General features: G+C 36.4%; 1 long non-coding RNA gene across 3 annotated transcripts in view; it reads left to right on the forward strand.

Moving 5' to 3' along the window:
* The first annotated feature begins 1,052 nt into the window (after window positions 1–1,052).
* LOC130429750 (uncharacterized) overlaps window positions 1,053–19,947 on the forward strand; it is a 39,511-nt gene continuing 20,616 nt past the window's right edge. For all 3 annotated transcript variants that reach the window (XR_008907673.1, XR_008907675.1, XR_008907674.1), the window contains exons 1-2: window positions 1,053–1,155; window positions 1,680–1,767. This is a non-coding gene — a long non-coding RNA (uncharacterized LOC130429750). The remainder of the gene's footprint in view (window positions 1,156–1,679; window positions 1,768–19,947) is intronic.

Raw genomic sequence — 19,947 nt, forward strand, 5'->3', positions numbered from 1 at the left:
TGAACAAATGCAAAAACAAATAATATGGTCTCTATGGACACCAGCTAACATGTCAGCTGTTGTCATTAACATGTTCCTGGTTCAAACAAGTCTGTCTGGAGGGTAAGCATTAACATTTTTTGGCATATTATACAAAAATATACAAGGTATAATGAAATAAAATGATATATTAGTGCATAACAGCAACCAATAGTTTAGCTGTTATATAGTATAACCTTTAACCAGTTTAATATTCACAGTCGTTATTTTTACAGTTATATGTTGTTATTTATTTTTGATATTACCTTTTTTCAAATGAGCTACGAAAGAAAATTTGACTTACATTTGACTTTGACAGTACATTTTGGGCTAAAAGGTTGCTTTAAACTATGCATTGTTAAATTTGACAGTGAGATTATCGCGAAGCCACTGTGTTTGAAATGCTTTTACACATGAAAAAGAAGAGAAAAACAATTTCAGATCCATGTGTCACAAGACAAACATTGAATAGCCATTCACCAAAGTCATTGACATCAGCGAACAAGTTCTAAAGTCCAGGATTATATAAAGGCATAATAATAATAAAAACAAATAAATAAAAAGGAATCTACAAAATACTCGGTTGATATGCTGTGCAATTTTCAATATGCATTCTTACTGGAGATTCTGTATATTTCAGCTCTATGAGTTGAAAGACAGTAGGCTATTGGAATTATTCAGGATATCTACCTTCCACAGTATTTTGCATAAAGCCAAATTAGTTTACCTTTGCAAATAAACAGACTGAATTCAGGTTGATGTCTGTTGTCGTCCCAACTCAAAGAAGCGCAGAGAGACATAAATATGACGAGAATATAATGACAAATGATTCAAATGGCATCCTGTAAGAACTGCAATAACATTAAACGTGTATGAATTAGTAAATGATTGAAACTTTTCGCTTGACCGATTCCCTGACAGGTGAATATGACACGAAGCTGATGCGGTGGTGATATTCTCAGCCATGATGTAAGATATAATGATTGACTGTAAAAAGCTCCTCCCTGATGCTTTAACTTTCGTTTGTTATTTCAGCTGTTTAGTTCCTGTCCTTGCCATTTATAACGACCATGTATGAAGAAAATATGGAATATCTTCTGCGAAGCCGTTTAAAGCCCCCGCAAATGCAGATCGCAGGTGCGTAACACGACTAAACTATTAATATTAATACTCTTGGGATCACAACAGGTACCGAAACCTGTAGTAATAATTAACTTGTATAGCTTTTGTATGCCTTAGAAACCATTTAGACTTATTTACCGTTGTCACAGAATGGTTCAGTATTCGAATTGGGGAATTTATTGGTTATGAAAAATGGTTTTCAGATAACAATACGTGCATTCTCTCTACAGAGAATAAGGGTGATAACCAAAAAAGCAATGTAAAATAAAAAATATGGTAGAAGAAACATACTGGAAATATTTTGGAAATATGGAATATGTATGCTGGAAAAGTAATAGTCAACTAAATTATTTTTTGAAATATTTATAAAATATAAAATTGATTTATATTTAATCGTCTCGACTATCCCTCACATAACATACATACAGTGTATATTTAGACTGTCTTAATGGAGCTTGCTTGGGTGGTACAAATGCGTTATACAAAATTGTTAAAACAGGGATTTTTATATTTGACAGATTTCTCAATTTGTTTCTTAGTTCCTGGATCAAGTGTTCTCCTGAACCTATTTACTAATGTGTAAACATCACTGGTCATTGGCCGTGACATTTCTGGAAGTGACATGAGGTAGGTCACTTACTAAATCCTTCTAGAGACAGAACAGAAGTGACATAAAATAAGCTGTCGGTATAAACATAAGGAATGTTATTTTTGGGTTAAGGTGGTAATTATGGTGTTGTTAATATGTTTAGTGAAGGGTTTAGCCTTGCCTAGTATTTAAACAGGTTAGTTTAGATGTTTGACGTGATTGTTGAATTCTAAAATGACGTACAATGATGAGAAACTAATCACACTCCACTCCTTAAAAACAAGCTTTACATGTTTCATGCATCAATCACATTTGTTTCATAGGCGGTCCTACTCTGATGTCTGTATTAGGAATGACATAAAATAATTAACAATAACCATAATATTAAAAAAGACTATGATCAATATTGTGTGCATTTGTAATAAACTATTTAATAGCCATTAAAAGATTTGCCTTGAGAGTCACAATGGTTACCAAATCGCTCTCTAACTCTGTTCTTGTGATTTTGTAGGCCACAACAACATTGTACTGACAATCTGACAGACCTGATCTGTTTATTTATGCACATATACTTTGGAATGAGCAAAGTTCAGATGAAAGAACCTTACAAATGTAATGTAAACCTACTTCTGTAACAATTGGGCAGAGTAACCAGGTAGAGAAGCGGACCCACATGATTTAATAAGATAAAACAAAACAAAACAAAAAAAGGTCATCCAAAATTTGAAAATAGAGACAAGAGGAAACAAGCAAAATGAATGACAACCAACAAATGAAACATAAGGGCTTAATACACTGGGAAAACAAGATATCAAGAAACACCAGGGGAAACGATTAACACAGAACTACAAAGGACTACAAAATCAACTCAACTCAACTATATTTATATAGCGCTTTTTACAATTTTCATTGTTACAAAGCAGCTGTACATGAGACACATTGAATACAAGTATGAATTCTAAAGCAGCCCCCCCGGCCAGGCAGATAGTGCAAAACAATATGCAAACGGTGGTGAGGAACCCAAAACTCCCATCGAGAAAAAAAACCTCAGGGAAACCCAGGCCCAACCAGGGGATTCCAGTTCCCCTCTGGCAAAAGCTGCTGCCTCTGCACAAGCTCAACAGTGCTTGCACAACAAGGCTTAGTAAAAATATAAAAATTAAGGATTAAAGATTATCATTAACAATCTAATAGCATTTGAAATGTTGTAGGAAAAACAAAGTTGTCGCGTCCTTTATCCAGCTCTATCCTCTTAGCACTTGTCAGGTCACCGCTTCCCATTCTCAGCTCTGCCATCAGGTCTGGGCATGAACTGCATCCTGCGGTAACCTTGGAACAAAGAGACAAGACTGGCTGAGAGTAGAGTACTGTTCTGCACTCTTTGATGCAACAAGTACATCATTTGTTGTTGGATGTGTTCCTGGTTCCGGTTGATCTAAATAATGCAGCCTAAATCCTCTGAGGATTAATATTATGGAGGTGTAGTGTATGCAAGATTAAAAAGATGAGTCTTTAGTCTAGATTTAAACTGACAGAGTGTGTCTGCCTCCCGGACCGTGCAGGGAAGAATATTCCAAAGTTTAGGCGCTAGATAAGAAAAGGATCTACCACCTGCACTTGATTTTGAAATTCTAGCTATTACCAACTGACAGGACCCCTTAGAGCGTAATGTACGTGGAGGTCTGTAATACAATAGAAGTTCATTCAAATACTGCGGCGCTAGACCATGTAGGGCTTTATAGGTAATAAGCAAGATCTTAAAGTTAATGCGATGCTTTATAGGTAACCAGTACAAGGTTGACAGAACCGGGGTTATATGCTCATACTTTTTTGTACGTGTAAGAACTCGAGCTGCCGCGTTTTGAACCAGTTGCAGTTTTTGTAATAGGCCCGCAGGGCAACCACCTAGAAGTGCATTACAGTAATCTAGTCTTGATGTCATGAATGCATGAATTAAAATCAAACAGGAAACGAAATAAAAGTCCACAACAAACTGGGGAAACGCAGAACAGATCATGACATCTGTTCTGTTAATAAAACAATGTTACACAGGTTACATAGATAAATACAGTATACACTAAATATACTGCAGATTAGGCCTATACATATATTGACCGATATTAAATAAACAAAGTATGTATAAATTCAGCAGAATAAATAAATGCTTAAAATATAGGCTCACAGTCTTACAGTTTAATTTAAGGTAAGTCTATAAACTATGGGGAAAGTTGAATTATTGCAGATTTACATTAAGTTCACTGTTTGCATCTTCTGTGTACTCAAATTTCTCAAATTCTTCTTGTTTGACAAAAATCTTTTTGGAGACTGTTGCAGGAATACCTGTATGTCTTTCTGTTGTGATATTTGCACATACATACACTCACCAGCCACTTTACTAGCAACACCATTCTAGAACCTGGATGGACCCCTTTTGCTTTCAGAACTGCCTTCAAGAAGGTTCTGTTCACTTTCCTCTGAGTTTTTCATCATATTGCCATGAAATATGCAAATGTGTCCGCTGCACATGCATGATGCAAATCTCTTGGTCCACCACATCCCAAAAGTGCGCTGTTAGATTGAGATCTGTTCACTGTGGGGACCATCTGAGAATGTTGAAGCTCATGCTGAAGAAACCATGCTCGAGAGATGATCTGAGCTTTGTGTCATGACACATTATTCTGCTGGATATGCCATTAGAAGACATAGACACTGTGCTTTGGTCTACTGCTGTTAGAACATCTGCTTCAAAGTTGATGTGTTGTGTTTTCATGTATGGTCATCTGAATACTTCAATCATTTAGTATTCATTTACTCTTGCCTTTTTTCAGATTGAGCTTCCTTTGACGTCAACAAGGCATTTTCACTCCGATAACAGTTTCTTATTGGATATTCCATTTTCTTTTTTCCAATTCTCTGTGAACCAAAAAGAGGATTCTGTATGAAAGATCTAAGATCAATGTTTCCTAAATACTCTGGCACCACTCACCCAGCTAGCACATGTACGTCAGTAAGACGTCTGCTATCTAGAAAACGTCTCCTGTTTAATAAAATCTGCTAAACATCTTAGAAAGAGCAGTTTTATATACATAATCTATATAAAGATCCCACAGACATCTGGATGACAGAGAAGATTGCAGATGAGCAAGCTATGTCTTTCAGATGTAAATGCGGGCATCAAGTAGACGTCTGCAGGATGTATGTGTGCTATCGGAGAACTGTCTTGTTCAAGTCACCTTTCAAACCCATTTTGAACTTGAGCAGATCCTCTTGACCATGTCTGCATGCCTAAAAGTATTGAATTGCAGATCTTTGATTGACTAATTAGATATATGAACATGTACCTAATAAAGTGGCCATCAGTCGTATATATTAAAAGAAAACAAGAGTTATGTGTGCCAAAGGAACAGCAGCTCCACGTCAAATATTTTTGTTAATAAATATTTGTGAAGTCCAGGAGGGAGTTTCCTCAGATTCCCATTGAAAACAATAGAATATTAATAGGCCTAATAGACAAGGCACAGATATTTTCCAAAAGATGAGCATGCTTCATGAAAAACTTATAACAATGATAATAGTAGGTGAATAGTAAATCCCACCATTTACATAATAAAATCAGGACATCTGTCAGGATTGGTAGGACACCAGATAAGTAATGTTGGCGTTTAGAACCCAGTGTATAGAGACCAATTAAATTGTTCAGCTTTCTGTTTACGTCCTGATGAATCTCTCTAGGGTTTGATGTCATTGTTTTGCTGTACAGCTTTCATTCAAAGTATAAGTGAAATCTGCTTCAACCACTAAAACTAGTCTTAGAAACTAGAAACAGCACACACTACTGTTTCATCTTTCTGAGAAACAATTTATAGTTATTTTTTGCTTTTGTAAAATTTATATTAATAGTCCTACCTTTTTTTGTTGCTGATGTCAGTGGTGAAGTGTTTTTGTTGAAAGGGGGAGAAGAGCTCAACGTTTTGAATAAAGATTAATAAAAAATCATGGCGTGCTCGTATAAATAATTTATAATAATCACTGCAACACTGTGTAAAACACTTAGAATTTTCCTGTTGGATTGCATGGTGACTTTAAAGTCTGAGTCAATTGTAAGCATGATACTCATCAATATTATTATTCACGGACCGGTGAATGTTGGTTTGTCGATCCGAAAAAAGTAAATTCTTCCCGAACGCGAAGTCATAAAGGTCTTCTCCCAGCCTTCTTTTAAGTTCCATTTTTTATCCAACAACAGCACAGATTTTTTGTTTCTAAGACATTTTTATCGCTGGCTAGTGGCTACATCCTCTCTTGCTTAAAAATGGCTGAACGCGTGTCACTGGCGGAAGGAGGACCAAAGCGCTCATACGGCGGAATCTGTGAGCGGTCATGGGCGGGCATAAATCAATGTGACATCAGATTGTTAGGGGATCGCCAACAGCCTGTTTTGTGTCCCTGTTGTGGTTTAAAGGAGAATACAAAAAGAAGATTGGATGAATGTGTATAATTACAGGGTGTTTCTACACACAAAATGGGTATTTTTCTCCCATCATTAAGTTTTTTAAATCTCCCTCATCTAACAAATCTGATTTAATAAAAAGCAAAGCCTTTAAATAAAAAGCAAACCCTAAATTCAGTGTGTCCAATCATGTGTCCTGTCTGCCCTGTTATCAGGGCAAGTATGGCAATAAAAAGATTAAGCCAAGGGCTGCTTTAAGTAAAAACAGTACCGAAAAATCAGGACAACAGAGAATGTACATTTCTTGATAAATGGTCTGAGACAATAAGCCAAAAAAACGACAATGACACAAACATAAACTGCAAAAAAGTGGAAAGAAAACAGAGACCCCTCTCACCACAAGAGGGCGTGTGCAAAAAAGAAACTGAAACTAATAAAATGAACATAAAAGGTTGTAATAAAAACTCCACCAATGGTTTGATTTTTTGTTTTATAATTAAATCAAGAATGCGTTGGACATCATCTGTCAGGACTAATGTTCAAGAATTTATAGAGCGCACCAAATCATAAAATAAAAGGTTTGCAATTTACTAAATAGTGCAACGAATGTGTGAAGAGAAAACAAATTATTACAACTTAAGGACCTTGGGGTAAGATTAAAATTAAAAATGAATGGGCAAATAAAAAAATGTCTGTCAATCATATAAAGGTCCGGTCCTAGACTATAAACACAAAGTGGAACGAACTTTCTATCTCATATCACCTGATGTGATGTCTGCAGTGAAGCTCTTTGAGTAAGGCGTTATATAAAATGTATAAAATATAGAACATAAATGTATTATTATTATTATACTATATAAAAATAATAATAATAAATGTCTTTCATATAGCGACTGGTAAATGCTGCCCTGTGTGGCAAAACACCCATCAAAATGTTTTAGGACAATAGGAGAAACAAAGAAACCTGAAATAAAACACGCAATGTGTTCAGCCCTGACAAAACGTAGCAAAACTTTATTTAAAGAGTACGTAGCATGAGATCAGGAAAATGACATTTCATCCAGTCTGTTATGTTGCCGTGTTTGAAAGTAAGCTTTCTGCCATGTTGTAAGTCCGAAGGTGAATAAATAACAAAGTTATTTGTTTGTTAAAATGGGAGTCAACTTTGAATCACACAAACGAAGCATGGAATATTTCACCTGTGTATCTACGTCACTAGACATACTCCCCGCCTACGTTTTGCTGAGACTGCCAGGAATACGTATTTCCCCTTCTCCAAACACTCGTTCGTGATGCGTGTGTATCATGTCTAGAACCTGTGTTCTACGGTGTGAAACTATGTCGGTCTTATTTCAACTACCAAAGGAAGAACCTCTGAGGGAAAAATGGTTACAATTAATTTTTCCAACGATACCAAAGGAGTATAACCCCAGGGTTGTACTGTGCGCGCGACATTTCACCGAAGATTGGTTTAATAATCTTGGAGCATTCACTGCAGGGTATGTGAAACGACTATCCTTAAAAGAGGGGGCAATACCAACTTTATTTGGACCTGTTAGCTCCACCGAATCCCAACCTATACGTGTGACTTTTGATTTTTGAGTTAACTTCAAGAAATATTTTTGTACCTTATGTCTGTGTTTAGCTAATGCATATAACGCTAACATTAGCATGTAACGTTATTTCTGGGGTGTTACACTTTGTTTATCTTTCTATTAACTTTGCATTTTGACACCTTTGCCGCACTTGCACCTATATAGATATATATTTGGGTTTCATATATATCATTTTTCATAACGTCGACTTTCTGAAATGCTCGATGTACCATGACAACTGACAGTTGAGACGAAATAATAGTAATACTAACGTATTTAACCCCTTCACCACCGTGCCTGCCTGCATTTGGGTTCTCCCCCCTGTATTTCATGACAAACGGCTTTACTTGGACCCATTGTGCGAGCTGTCTCTTTAATACCGCGTGGGTTATATACATGTTGCTGCTCATTGGGCTGACATTCTTGACACGCCCACCAAACAAGAGAAAACTTATCTCAAACCCCGTTGCACACCGTTCAAAACCGTTTCCAGGAAGCTTGTCGTTCAACCTGAAACCGTAGCAAAACGTAGCACACCGGTTTGAGCTTGAACATGCCGCAGGTGTTCCTGAACACTGAAATGATGCACGGAAATGCCTTTCATGACATTGTAAGGCTTACAATGTAAGCAGTCAATTGAGTATTTTGGTGTTCGCGTGGTGTACCCTCTATCTCTGAGGCTCCCTTATTGTCATAGAAACCAGATAATATATTGCAAAAACCAAGAAAGTGCACAGGACACACAAATAGGATCTGAACAGTTGCTATACACAATGTGGACAATCAATCATTTAAATTAGATTCCTATCGGAAATTCACAAAAATGGGATTTTGACTAACAGTCTAAACATAGCGATGAAGAACATGGGGAAATGTAAACATTTATCTTCACACTCTGTCACAGTAGGTGGCGGTATGCACCTCTAAAGTTAGTTTGCAACCTGCCACAACGCCTAAGAAAGACGTTTGTTTAGAATGACACACTGTGGGATCATTCTACCCCCAAAAAAATTATTCAGTCAGACAGTGGCGGTTCTACATTGAATCACTCTCCGGGTCAGATCCCCTCTGGGCGCCCCCCCACCTACTCCCACCCATCCGAGAAAAAAAAAACAGCCATGTTTTACCATAACTATATAAGTGTAAGACGAACCTTATATTTCTCAATTGCACAAATCCTTCAACAGAACATTTTAAATACACAATTCTGCACAAAACAGTATAAGTAATCAGAACTTAAATATACTCTATGTACATCAATTGGCAACATATGTACAATCATGATGTGGAGACATGAGCGGAAAACAACAATAACATAAAATATTAAGAATAATATACAAATAAATATAGAATAAATATTCTAAAAATCACAAATCCTTCATCACACAAATCACACAAAAGCAAATCTAATTATTACACTATTGCACTAACAGAAAACACAAACTTAAACCTGACCTTTCTGGCCTTCCTTAATGCAAAATCGTCAATAATGTCATCATACGAAATCTGACCCTTATTGAGTGATTGATACTGCTGATAAAAGGCCAGTGAGCTGTTCCTGAGACATGGTTGACCTCAGGTACGACTTGATCAACTTTTGAAATCTTCTCTCTGCTTGAGCCACAGTGACTGGCAGAGTAAGTGCAATCCTGAGAGCAGTCCAAAAATTGGAGTAGATCTCCGATAGATCCTTATCATGCATAAAAGTGATAAGTTCAAGGAGGCTGATGGATTTTGATGGCTGACCAGTGGCAGAGGATTCTCCAAAATACTTTAGAAGTGCCCCTGAAATTGCAATTGAATTGCAATTGAAATTGACATCAAAAGACAGTAGGCTACAGTATAACTCTTATGAATTGCAAATTTAAATAAACATGCCCTTACATGCCAAATGTCTGTCATGACTCATTAGACGCTATAATAATCTAATCTAAGGGAGGAACAATTAGCTCCTTGGTTTCTGCCTCGAATTATATGCTTTGTCACAACAGAGTTACAGCAAATGTTCGTCTTTGAAATGTCCTGCACATATGTTAATTCCGTTGGCTAACTACAGGGCTCAACAATAACCCAAATGATGGAAATAAATAATAACTTTACTTGTAACAGTTTCGTTGCAAAGCACAATCTTATGGTGAAATGAGATCTCGTGTTTGTTGAGTTAAAACCGAATTATTGTTGTATTAGCCTAGCAAGCATCACAGCAAGAAGGCTAACAAACGTAAGAGTTACCGTTATACCACCAATTAACATTAGCCCTTCATTGCATTTACATTTACATTTACATTTACATTTAGGCATTTGGCAGACGCTTTTATCCAAAGCGACTTACATTACTTTATCCTATATATTGTACATAGGTATTTGCAATACCCTGGGATTGGTATTTGCAACCTTGCGTTCCCCTGGGAAGGTATTTGCAACCTTGCGTTGTTAACACAATGCTCTTACCAATGAGCTACAGGATAGCTTGGTGACATGGATAACGTTACCGTAATCATACTGAGAGAACGTAGTTGCATACCTTTATCTTTTGCTCTTTTCTCCTCCTTTATTTTTTTTCCTTTATTGGGCACCTGACGGCTTTAACCTTTTTCTCTCCATCGCTGTGTTTTTCTGGCACTCGACAATCAACAGTTTTCACATCCCCTCAACACTGTCACTCACGACCAGAAGTCAAGACTAAACCACTTCACCTCCACATAATCGTTTTGGATTACCTTTTTTAATTAGCCATTTCACACACACAATTCAGAAAAAAAATAACCATGCAATTATAGGCCTATGCTTTAATATTATGAATGAAATGTGCGTTATTTGGAAGAAAGTCAAGGTGTGACTGATTTTAGCCCACTAAGTGGATCCCCCTCCTTGTTCGCTCCATTTGGGAGAGGTGAACTGTCCATCGAGGGCGCGGCCCCTCCCCTTTCCACTTTTTACACAGCTTCTGCGCTTCTCAGCAAGCAGGGGCGGCAATTTGCCAATTCCCCACGCAGACAGTTTTATTATAGATAATAGAAACCCGTTTAGCGGCGGAGATTATTTTTCTTCTTCAAGTGCTTTAGTAGGGATGAGCGAGTACAGCATTATCTGTATCCGTATCTGTCAACCATATGAATTATCTGTATTCGTATCTGTACTCGGACTGGGCGTGGCCTAACCCAGAAATGGGCGGGATTTAACCCGGAAGTGGGTCGGGTTGTCTTGAGATGGGCGGGGCTTTAACCGGTATGTTATTTTAAGCATGCAATTGATATGGGTTGATCAGAAATTACTATATTTATTGCTGATTATAAAACTATTAACATGACAGCATCAGCATTGAGCTTCAGATCAATGGTTTTGATCACGATAACAAACGAACTATATTCAGAACAAGTTTGGCAACAATGAATACAACACATGCGGTTGCAATTATGAAGTAAAATGTAATGAACAAGAGTTTTCATCTCAACATAACATTATTTTTTTAACTTTTAATTAAAAACTGGTTAGAGCCAGCTGACGGTTTAAAAAAGAAAAACAAACTCCGACAGGCGGAGACGCAACGCGAGGCGCATTCTACCAAGCACCACGTCTGAACAAACCCCACGTTTATCAGAACTCTTCTCGTTAATAAGTAAGTACTACAAACCGAAATAAAAAACAAACCTGACGCTGAAGAAACCCTAAACGTTAACGGAAAAGACCCGTAAACCTGAGTGACTGAGGGAGAGACAGATAGACAGAGCGCTGTTCTCTTCTCAGTGTTCTGTGTGTGAGTGAGCAGAGCGGGACACAGTCAGCAACACAATGAGGATTTTTATTCAATCCGAGCACAGATATTGACTCGTATTACTCGTATGATACTCGTACTCGGCAAAAGTGCTTTATCCGTACCGGATACTCGTTTCAGCCGAGTATCCGGCTCAACTCTATGCTTTAGCCTCTCCCCACGTGTCGTGGAAATTTGCCTCCCCGGGCGGCTGCCCGGTTCGCCCGTGCCTAAAACCGCCACTGCAGTCAGATAACGTTGTTTAATGGAAATGACATCATTTCGGAATTTTTATGGAAAAAATATCAGCCCACAAGCAATGTTTTAAGTATTATTTTCAAAGTAAACTAAGCGAAGAATTTTTTTTTGACACTATGCTTTCATGTCGTGTTTGGCGTCCCTGTCTGAAGACTTTTTCTAAATCTAAATATTAACTTAATTCCTGACTAAAATGTGTGTAGTGGAGTAGGCGGGGCGAGACTGTGATTCGAGGCCGGTGAGTGAGTGTAAATGAGCGGCAGCTGTGCCGGCACCGGTCTTGTGTCACGGAGGAGACAGTCTTTCTAGTTTGTTATTATTTTGATTAAAACTTTATTTAAATGTCTGCCGGTCCCCCCCCCCCCCGCCTTCCTTTTATTGAACCTTTCTACAATGTGTATGAATATTTGTAGTATTGTTAAACCGTTTTGGGCAGGTATGTCATAACCGATTTAAGTGCTGCATGTCATTGGAGATGTGTCCGTCTTGTGAGCGTGGCGTGGCCTATTGTTAAAAATTTGCCTACTCGGGTTTATGTTGTATTTTTTCTGTCTGTGAGCAGGCCTGGCAACAACACCCTGATCAAATGATTTCATAACAATTTTTTTTTCGAGTTATGGTGCTAATAACTTAAACATTTTTTTAACACACCTTTGCGAACCAAATCAAGGACAGATTTTCTGTGCGTGTTAAAATAGATTATTTAAGAAAAGTCACAGAGTCCCATGCCCCTGAGATGAAGGGAACACTTTAAAAAAATGAAGTAATCTTTCAATGTGGTCAGCTGGACCCCAAGGACTGATTAAGGGTTAAACTAATAGCCGGTTTGCTAAAATTCTCAGCTGGTGTCATGATTCTGCCTCTCCATGTCCTGTTTTTTTAATCTTGTGGCAGATTCATGACAAAGCTTTTGGTTTTGTGTGTAGAGAAACATATTATTGTCGATCATGATGGATAGTCAAGTCAAATCAGTCTTTAGTTATAGTTTGTCGAGTATGTAGGAATGTGCCGAATGAAGCTTCTGAATAGGGGAGGCTTTTTCAACAAACTGCATCGGTGCTTCAAAGCTTTTGACACAGTGCTCTACTTCGCCATCTGGTGGTCAATACAAATTCCTACACCGACTGTGTCACTCAGATGTTTTGTTCATTGAAACGTTATTATAAGCTTTATTTATATATTTCATAATATATAGCATTAGAACTGGAAGTAACAAAGAAAAATAGCAACATCCAGTTCTTAACATAAGTAACATGAATAATAATTTAATAAATATGAAGACTTCCAAAATGAGATTTTTCTAATTTCTGTTTTTCATTTTTTTTTTATGGTGAATTACACTTAATATAAAAAATACAGCAATCTAACACAAAAAACTGATTATTATTTTTTGAACCAATCTCTTCATAAATATATATATGTGTATTTATTTATTTATATTTACTATATAATAATATAGTGTGAATGTGGACACAATTTTAAAGTGTTTGGTTGGTGTTGTCTTTAATCCAACATAGCCTGTAAAACTATGTACAATAGATTATCGCACCAAACTAATGGACACTAAAATAGTGTTCTTAAATAGTGTTTCTAGTGTGTCAAGAATGTCAAACAGTTCTTAAACTATTACAACACATAAAAATGGAATAGAATATGAAAATTGCATTTTAATTACTTTATTGCTCATGTGTTGAAGGAAATAGATAGTTTTTAGTGTCCCAAAGGAAATTTCTTTATTATTTATATGTATTTTACCCTATCCTCAGATGGTGCAGACTGGTGCTCTGTTGTTTGAGTATCGTTGCCCAAAGTGTTTAGATGTTTGGATCGTAATTGATGAAGCATTGAGGATGTATGAATAAGACCAAGTTTAATAGCATATCAGACATGACACTTTATTAGGAGTGTCGAAACTGAGGTTTTCCCACACTTGAGAACTGGATCTCTTCGTGCAATTTCCATTTAAAGATCAAACACACTTCAAACCACATGTATAAACTGCAGAGAACCGAGAACGGCGTTTACTAGCAGGAAACCAGTTGATGGTTGAAGAAACACTTTTATACTTTTTGGGAACAGTGTTAAACTTGGAATTTACTTTTTGACAACAGACATTAACATGTCATTGTTTAAAATAGTAGTACTTTCATTAGCAGGAGATTTGGTTAATCCAGCGCGTTTGTGTGTGAATTATGGAAGAATCTGATAGATCTAAGAATTATAAGGTAATGGGGAAGATGTGTGTGCTTCTATATGCCAGTGAGTTGCAAGGAAATGTCTTGATATTGTTGGTTTGCTGGTCAAGAAAAGCATTGTTGTGGTGTAAATGTATGATGGAGGATGTGTACAGGTGTTGATATTGTTCAAGTTGTGAACATAGTTTGTAACTTGGCAATGTAATTTCCTGTACACGTAGTACCCTGTAGACTATTTCAAAACTTTATTGTGCACCTGTGCGTATGAGGGGGTCTACAAGACACTGCCCGGGAGCCCCTGAATTCCTAATCCGGGCCTGTCTACACCAGACGCGACGCAACATGACAACATGCTTGTTCCTAATGGACGCATTGGGGAACGCAATATCGATTCTGTGGCTGTAGGGGGAGCTGTGCTCGTACTGTGACTTTCTGTTGGCGAATGACCGTTGATAAAGCTGACACACGGCACGTGGAGGACATCTGCTGGATAACATATGCAAATGCAAAGACTCACATTGACACAATGCTTTAAAAAGACGTACTGTTTGTGTTAAATTACATTATTTTGTAAGATCAACGTCATCAGAGATTGTGTTTATTAATATATTGAACATATGTTTAGATTTTTTTCTAAATCCCATGCTGCAGTCCACATATAAGATAAATATAAAACTATAGGCTAAACATTTCTATTTACAAAGGGAAATGTACATCTCATGTACGCATTTGCCAGCCGCTTCAATCCAAAGTGACTTAGATTGCATCATACTATACATTTATTTTCTAAGTATCCTATTTGCAAACCCTGGGATCGAACCCGTGACCTTGGCGTTCCTAACACCATGCTCTGGGCTGTGTTTCCCGATAACGTTGTCTCTTAGCGTGCTACGAAGACTCTAGGGGTATATCATAACTACATGTATACATTTTCTACGTGTGTTTCTGGAACTATACCTTAGGAGGTTACTTTCCTACATGCCACGTAAACAGGTGCTGTCCATGGCACTGAAGTTAAATGACTATCGATCGCTCGACAATTAATTATTCACTCTATATAGGGTCTGCTTTATGAGATATAGTCACGTACTTTATAAAATAAGCACTTTAGAAATAGCTGAGGTTGTATTTATTAGGACTCGTATAAAAACCAAATTACAAACTAAATTAATTTTTAAATTAAATGTTATATAATTATGAAATGAGTGTGCGAACCCGCTATCTCATTCCCAAATGTGTCAACACGCTACATTATCTGGCAGTACGGTCATTTATATCAATGGTCAAACTTTGGGTCACTCGTTGCTTGCTGTTGCGGTGCATTAAAAAAGTTTTTTCCAGCATCTTAAAATTAGAGTTGTATAGTTCACATGTTTATTGTGCTTGCACACTGGATAAGCAGGTTTACAATATCGAGACGAATAATATAATCAAGTATGCCATAATTGTGCAGCCCAGAACGCGGACCAAGATCTAAAAGGTGGTGAATTTCCTGCCGTGGCAGTTAAACTTTTATTTTCTATAATTATAACTGCAGAATAAATTGTAGCAGATTTTCACTGATTAAATGCACATACACTAAATTAATCCGCGGATGGCGCCGTCTTTGATTTAGCAAAAAATATTCGCTGTATCACAACTTCCTGACAAAATCTCTCCATTTAAGTATAGCCTACTCCAAATTCTTTGGTTTGCCATGCAGCTGATGCACCTTTAGGTAATATAATTAAAAAGCTAAACAACCCTCAGTGTGACAATTATAGACTTTCATTAAGACACATCAAAATACTGATGTATTTAACTTTAGAATGTTATTTGTTTGGACTACGATGTAAATAAGACTTTTTTTCACAGTGGCCACTAGCGGAGTGAACCGTCAACAGTGTTAAGGTATAGCGAAGAGTGCTGCACAGGGCTGTAGCAAGCTTTTCAAAAGTATGGGGGATGGATGTGTTTTGTTTGTTAACAATGAAAACGTTGAATGTAATGACAGAACTGTACAAAATGTATAACATACAAGATATAAAAAGCTTCCCATTTAAATGTGTGATACTAGTAAAGTATAAAAACACATTCGGAACACACAGAAAATAAGTCAAAAATATGTTGTGAAAATACACAACAGTAGACTTGCTAATGAATCAGAAATACTTTAATAATCCCAGGGGGGAAAGACAGTGGTAAACTTGATAGTGACATGGGTCTGACAGGACTGTGACCGCTAAAGTTTGCTTACTTGCACCTTGAAAAGGGAAGATATAAAAAAACGCCCACACAAAGCTTTTTCTCTGGTGGTATAAATAATGTAACAATTTTCTGTTTTTAAACATTAAAATAATATACACTTTTCGTTCATAGTTCTTCAACAGGTACAATCAAACATAATAGGTAAGTATCCACAAAGGTATTCAGCTAAACAAAAAAAGCAAAGCTCAAAATATCAAAATATATCACAATACACTGCTTAACAAGGACAATTTGTCCCTCCTCCTCGTCAATTCCCTGCCTTATTCATCACAGTTACTAAATAACCGAATTTAGCTATTTCTGAACAATATCCCAATTTGCAATTAGCATTAGTCTAAAAACTAAATATAATTCAGAAAACACTCGACATATCAACAAAACATAAACAGAACATCTCCCCAAACACATATCAAGGTTATTTAAAAACCTCGAAAGCATAAACACTCATTCAAAGTCGCTGGAAAAGGAAAACGTAAATAACCATTACCGTTCCGCCTCTTCAGCACGAGCTAACCGATAAATCTAACACACCAAGAGAGGCGGGACTTAAGGCAGAACAGCCAATCACCATCCGGTCACACTCAAAGCCGGTGTTCTGTTTGAGTGGGAGGGGAGAGGAAGCAGCCGCATCGAGAGCAGACACAGAGCGGCAAGAGAAACGGAGGAGCGACTGCTGTAAGGCGTTTGTACAAAACTGCGGAAAAACTGCAGAAAAAGTGCGGGTGTTTAACCCTCTCAACGGGAAAAGTGTGGGTGTTTCGGGAAACATATTAACGATAAGGTACAGCTTTAGGTATAACTTAAGAATGACATAATGATGAGAAGGTTTCGGGAAACGCAGCCCTGACCACGAGAAGGGGGAGTCTGCAGACCTGGAGCATGCAGTTTTACGTCCCAGGCAGATTTACGCCCTATGCAGTATTAGGACCCTGTTTTTCCTTATTTCTCCAGTAGGGGATCGCTGTTCATTATGAACCACCAGAACAGACCGAACAGATAACTTCGTCGTCAATCGCGAGTTAGAGGTATGGTAAATAATCGTTTTTGTTACTAAGAAATGGCCCAACATGCATCGTTTTTTAACGGTTAATTTATATTGTTATGAATTCATTTAAACATCTTAACATATACATATATTTATAATATAGATACGTGTGTGTGATATTTAAACTCAAAGAAAATACAATTAATACTTATTGGCGACCAGGTCAATGTTGTGTCTAGATCAACTTTAGCTAACCACGTGTGTGCCAACTCGATATCTCTTGATCATTTTCATATTTATTTTCATTATAATTTATTCTCATTTTGTCATTGTAGTCAATGCGAGATGGCATTTCCTGGTAAGATATTCTTCTGACCCCGTTAACTTGCATTATATATTATATATAAACCATTTCAGTTTAGCTGCACACGTACTCATGTTTTTTATAAAAAAAATCAATAATTGAGCACCAACAACCACAAACATGCTCAAACTTAAATTGAAAACATAAGTCCCATATGGATCTTGATTTAAGATGTTAAAGAGATGATCCAATTATCTATTGTACATACAATATACCTATTTGAAATTTTCCATTGAATATTTAACTTAATGATCTGGATTAAAATGTATGTGCACCTTAAGTGGGTTTTATCACGTTTGTGATTGTTAGTGCTCAATTAATCGTGTATCTTGTTTTCTCAAGAGTAGTTGTTGGCTGGCTAATTAGGCCTATTATGTTGTGATATTATTGATCTCATTTGTAATAATACTTGGAAATAATAAAAAAAAGTGCATTACGGTAAAAGCGTAAATTGGGTTTAAAAAAAAGCGGTCTATTGCGAACGCAGTTTCAGTCTGTGGATTGTTAATTAAATTAAATAAATATATTCATATATAATGTTACTCATAAAACGATATATAAATAAAATCCTTTTTTGCACTACAATTCAAGGCTTTTAACCCAAGCCTTTTAAAGTACAGGCCTTCAAAATGGCCTATATGTACTATTATTTATATAACTTCAGATAATAATTAAAAGAAAACTATGCGATTGCACAGTCTACCCTTAATTGCGCATTGTACACTAAAACCACTTGTAAAAGATGTGATCCCAGAACAAGAAACAATTCTGTCTGCAAATACAACATAATATATCATAAATATAACATGACCAGCACATAAGCATAAACTGTGCAAAAGGACAGTGCAACATGTACCCTATTATTCAAATAGTATGGGTATGAAAATAACTCTATTAAGGTTTATTTAAGTCTTTCATTGCCGTTCTTTGCTGTTAATCCAGTCATTTAACTTCTAATCCACAATGATCCAACGAATGCCAACAAATCTACTTGTTTGTTGTTTGATTGTTTATTTATCTTGTTTTAATTCTCACTTTATTTATTATATAGTCACACATTCCTGTCTTCTTGACATTTTTAGTAATATAGCTTATGAGGTTAGTGACTATAGAGGTTTGATCATTAGAAATGACACTGTTTTGAGCTTTGTGTCTCTATACAGAACTTGTTATGATCTGACAGGCCCTGCAGGAGCTGATCTCTCCTAAGGGGCTATTTTCACAAAGCGGAGTAATGTAAATAGTATCTTCCAGGAAGATTTTAATGTATTCCAGTAACTTAATTGGTAACACATGGTGCTAGAAACACAAAGGTCAAGGGTTCGATTGCATTGACAAGTTCATCAAATGTAGGGCTGCAACTAACGATTATTTTAATAATCGATTAATCTGTAAATAATTTTTTCGATTAATCGATGAATCGGATAAAAAAAAAAACACAAGAAAAGCAATAATTTCCAACCCTTTATTCAAAAACAGAACTAAAATCTTTAGAAAGTGCACAAGCATGTTGCTCCTTGAACATCCCTGAGCTGTTATAAAAATAATAAAATCAAACAAAAATGGACTAACACAAAAAACATACACATGTATGCTTTACATCTGCCAAATATATAGACTTTTTTAAAATAAAAGTGCCACCTGAGCTGCCAGAACAATAAATAATTTATAAAAACTAAAGAACAATACAAATCAGAAAACTTAACAGGATTTGTTTGAATGTAAGAACTTGTTCTCTACACTACACTGCAGACAGACACTCGCAGATGCACACACTCGCAAACGCACACACTTTTGCAGACGCACACACTGACAAACACTGACACACACACACACTCTCTCTCAAATTCACTTGAAGCTTATTCATTCAATTACTACCATCATTGTAGTAAGTGCAAGCTTCATTTATACACCACATTTTAACAAAGCTTAAGATGACCAAGAGCTATAAAAGAACTTTAAAATTAAATTAAAAAGTACAACACACACAAATATATTTGTCAATAACAACCTATATGGGAGAAAGCACAGAATAGCCTATACACTGCAAAAATTGCTTTTCTAACTTAGTAGTTTTGTCCCGTTGTCAGTCCAAATTTAAAAAAAAATCTTATATCAAGAAACATGTACTAGACACATGAAAAAGCATAAGAAATTATGTCTTGTTTTCTGAAAAAACACGTCAAATTAAGTGATTGTTTGCTTAAAGCAAGAAAAATTATCTGCCAATGGGGTACAAAAATAATCTTAATGAGATATCATTTCAAACAGAAGTTTTAAGCATCAATTAATTTTCTTGTCTAGTAATCTTGATTTAAGATTTTTTAGATATTTGGACTGGAAATTAGACAAAATTACTAAGGAAGTTTT

This window comes from Triplophysa dalaica, chromosome 10 (assembly GCF_015846415.1).
Source record: "Triplophysa dalaica isolate WHDGS20190420 chromosome 10, ASM1584641v1, whole genome shotgun sequence".
NCBI classification, from domain to species: domain Eukaryota; kingdom Metazoa; phylum Chordata; class Actinopteri; order Cypriniformes; family Nemacheilidae; genus Triplophysa; species Triplophysa dalaica.